At 38.1% G+C, this 3,969-nt stretch overlaps 1 non-coding gene across 1 annotated transcript; it reads left to right on the plus strand.

The window, feature by feature from the left end:
* The first annotated feature begins 2,778 nt into the window (after nt 1-2,778).
* LOC114627200 lies at nt 2,779-2,907 on the plus strand. The gene has a single exon (XR_003712346.1). It is a non-coding gene; the product is annotated as a small nucleolar RNA SNORA17 (small nucleolar RNA).
* Nucleotides 2,908-3,969: the final 1,062 nt, after the last annotated feature.

The raw sequence follows: 3,969 nt of genomic DNA on the forward strand, positions 1-3,969 counted from the left end.
AGCTTCTTCCCTAGTTACTGGTTCTCAATAGAAGACTTATACTTGATTCTAGATTTAGCAAACATGTGTGTAATGGTTAAAGAGTCCTACAGGCCCAAATGTAGGCTTTGTACAAGCCATACCACGGACAGTCCCATCAGTTAATAGTGCTTGATGAGAATAAGACTAGGAAAGGTAAGAGGATTCCTGTAGGTGATCTCCCTAAGGCAAGGTGTCTCAATTTTCTAAGCTTAGTTAAACCTATGGATTTCAACAGTTGTGCACCAGTCTCTATACACTTTGCTATAGTTTTGCAGGTCATACTGCAGATGAATTACCAATATGCGAATGCCGAACATTCTCTTGTGCACTCACACAGTGTTTCAGTTTCCCACTCACACGTCCCAGTCTCAATTCCATTTTATGCTAGTTACATCTCTAGTTGTTCAATGACAAAATTTCTAAACCGATTTATATACGTATGTGCTGATTTTTTTACAATTCCTTTCTGCTGACTTTCTATTCTGTGATATGGATTTACCATTCACAGCACTATCTTACTAACACTTGCACATATTGTGAATGAACACATGATGTGACTGCATTTCCTGGGTTCCAATTCTTCAAACATCAGTACACAATTGTGTATATTTTTCTAATTATCTTTGTTTTCTATAAATTGTAATTATTCTCTCTCAATCATCTGTCATAAATTTAAAATGTATTTACAGCCAGCGTCACCAAGATTAACTGAAATGAAATGGCTGTACCAATTGTCCATGAGGGCTTTGCTTCTGGAAAGTGTATTCGGATGATGCCAGTTGACATGCTGTCTTTGTGACAGCCTTACAGTTCTCTTCCTGAGAGCCCTGTCCCTCTCAATCTGACATTGCCTTCCATAGTGCTATGATTCTAGGATCACATCTACCTTCCTTCTTCCTTCTGGTGATTCTCTGTAATTATTTATCTTTAATTCCACATATACATTGTCATCTGGGAATGTTTTATTAAGTCCTGCTGGAAATTTTACATGAGTTATATTAAACATGGATTAGATAAAAAGAGAACATCTTCATCATGATATCATGACTTCTAACTGATGAACACTGGAAATCTTTGTAATGAATCAAAAAGTTCTTAAATCTAAGTGAAGCTTTATACTCTGACTGACATCTTTTGTGTTTGTATGGTACATTTTCTGTTTGATATCTTCCTTTTCATCAGAAATAACAATGTGCTCTATATTTGTCTTTTTACATGTTTTGCAAAGGCTTGTGTAAAATGTGGTGGCCCAAGAGTTGCACTGTTTGGTGTACCTGTTGTGATATCTTTGGAACTTCGTGTGTTTCTAAGGACAGGTAGACTTCACCCATCCTCAGGCTCTCTTGCTCTCTGGCCGTGAAGTGAGCAGTTTTCCTATTCTACATGATACTGGCCATCATGTGTTAGCCAACCAACAGCTTCAAGCCTCAAAGTCAATCAGTCCTGGACCAGAATTTGCCAAACCAGAATCCCAAATAAGCCTTCTAGTAAACTATTAGCCTACTAATAATTTATTAAAAGTGGGTTGCCTTAGATAGTTTATTTTGTTTTAACTTCATACAGGTAAGTACTGTATGTTGCATCACTCTCAATTTTGCTTATTAAAATAAATAAAAAGCTATGGATAAAAGGCAAAATCTTAGATCAGAATTAGGAACCTCAATTGTTTAAAGGAATCAAAATTCCAAATGAAAACTGCTGTTAATTTTTAATTGACTTATACACAGTAAATATAGAAGTAAACATAACAAATGATGTTTTTAGGGAATTTAAATATAAAGAAATAAAAGTAAAATAAATGCACCAAAATGGAAAAGGATAAAAAGAGATAAAATGTTAAAATATTTTTAGTTTTCTTGTATTTGTTGGATACACATTTTTTTTCTTAAAATACATTTTAATCATATTTTCTCTCCTTTCAAGTCCTCCTTGGTTCTCCCAACCACCACCACCACCACATCCACGTCTACCCGACTTCATGCTCCTTGTCTCTCAGAACAACTCCCCCACATAAGAAAAATAGACAAACTATACCAATTTCTTCAATGAAGTGACACTTCAACCACACATCAGGGCAGGTCCCATGCTCAGGAGTAGGTGGGGAACACAAAACTGAAACAATGTTTTTTTTGTTTTTTGTTTTTTGTTTTTGTGTGTATTTGTGTGTGTGTGTGTGTGTGTGTGTGTGTGTGTGTGTGCATGGGCACAAGCAGTCTGCTTGTATGCTCTCACATGCTTTTGTTTGGTATTTTAAAGAAAAAAATATGGGAAGAAAATCAAACCAATACAGGAGAAAGTATTTAAATATTGTATTAAAATATCTGAAAATTTCAAATGCGTTTAATAATGCTGACCCATTAAAATGAACTAGTCCTTATTGTGACCTCTAAAGAAGAAATCAATCCTTTGAAAATCTAAACAAATGTGAATTATAATTACATTGAAACTAAAAACTATGTTTTAAGTAATAGTTTCATTCACTGAAAAGTGAATATATACATTATAAAAAAATTAAATTAGATCACCATTTCTCTTCATGGTGATGCTTTTGACAAGTAAATTGTAATAATATAATTCATATCCTTAAACTAGAAAAAGGAAATTAAAATTTATATTTAACAAGGCAAAAACTCAGTCGTTAGGGTACATTATTATGACTATTGTCATGAAGCAATACTCACAAAACATAGTCGCTTCATGCTGATCCTTTCTTAGGGAACCTGCTAACCATAAAACTTTAAAAAAAATGAAAACTTCATTGTCCCTAGAGGTGTTACAGATGTTGCTGTGTCACATGTGGATCAGTAGCTGGCAGAGAGAAGAGAGGCCATGTATATGTTCACTGTTCTGACCTAAGAACATTTGAATGGTTAGTAGTCAAATAGTTTCTGAAAAAAGTGAACCTGAGATAATCACCAATCTGGTGTTAGGCAGTCCTTTATGAGATCCCAGAACAAGACAGATGACATCTCACAAGGGGACACTTGGACTAGCTGGGTAAGGAGCAAGTCTGAGACAAACACTAGACCGAAGGCATGGGTCCCAGACAGGAGGCTACCCTGAGATGACCACCAGTCTGGCAACATGCAGGCCTTGGGGGCCAAACCATACCATAAATTACCCCTGTCTGGCAACATAATACACAAGGGTGGAGGATACCACTCTTGGGACCATTCCTGAAATAATCTTAAACACTCAGATTCCTGGGCACCACATAGAGGAACAAGTACTTGGTGAAGAAATAGAAGAGAAAGAGAAACAAAAGAATGTGGGCACAATAAACTAGGGGAGAACTGGATGGAGTCTGTAGAATAGTGAGGAACAGCCTGATGTAATTAACCTGTGATGCCTTCTGGGACCAAGGTGGGGTCCTGGCCTTTGCTGTCACCAGGAAACACATCTAGATATGTGGGGCTACAGCATTAGGGGTCTATTACTATTAAAGGCTAGGCAGATGCCTCTGGTCTGGGCTACCACCTGGGAATATGTTAATATCTGAGAGCTGAGCAGAACTTGCCCCACTCCTCACCTGGGTAACAAGGGATGGCTGGTCCTTGGAGGAGAAGGGAGATTACCTTGCTCTTAGGCAACTGCAATACTCAGGAAAGAGGCTCCTGCACATGGCTGAAGTTGTGGGTAGGCTAGCCCCTAGAATATGAATATGGATTAGCAGGCACTACAACTGGTCTTGAATGAAATGGCATGGACAAGGGAGAGTTACATTCCTGCCCCCTCATCCCTAACCACCCATGTCAGGAAGGAGACCTGGCCCTTGCAGTCATGAAAGTAGGAGAATTGACCCTGCTCCTTATAAGCTGAAGCAATGAGGAAAGAAGGTCCTATACATGAACGACACAGTAAAGCTGACACTGGTACCTGGGGCACTGCTGAGCTGGTCCTAGGAGTGTGAGCATGGCAGAGTTTGTCCCACCATTTGTCTGCCATATG

Source organism: Grammomys surdaster, unplaced genomic scaffold (assembly GCF_004785775.1).
Source record: "Grammomys surdaster isolate TR1022 unplaced genomic scaffold, NIH_TR_1.0 243, whole genome shotgun sequence".
Lineage (NCBI taxonomy): Eukaryota > Metazoa > Chordata > Mammalia > Rodentia > Muridae > Grammomys > Grammomys surdaster.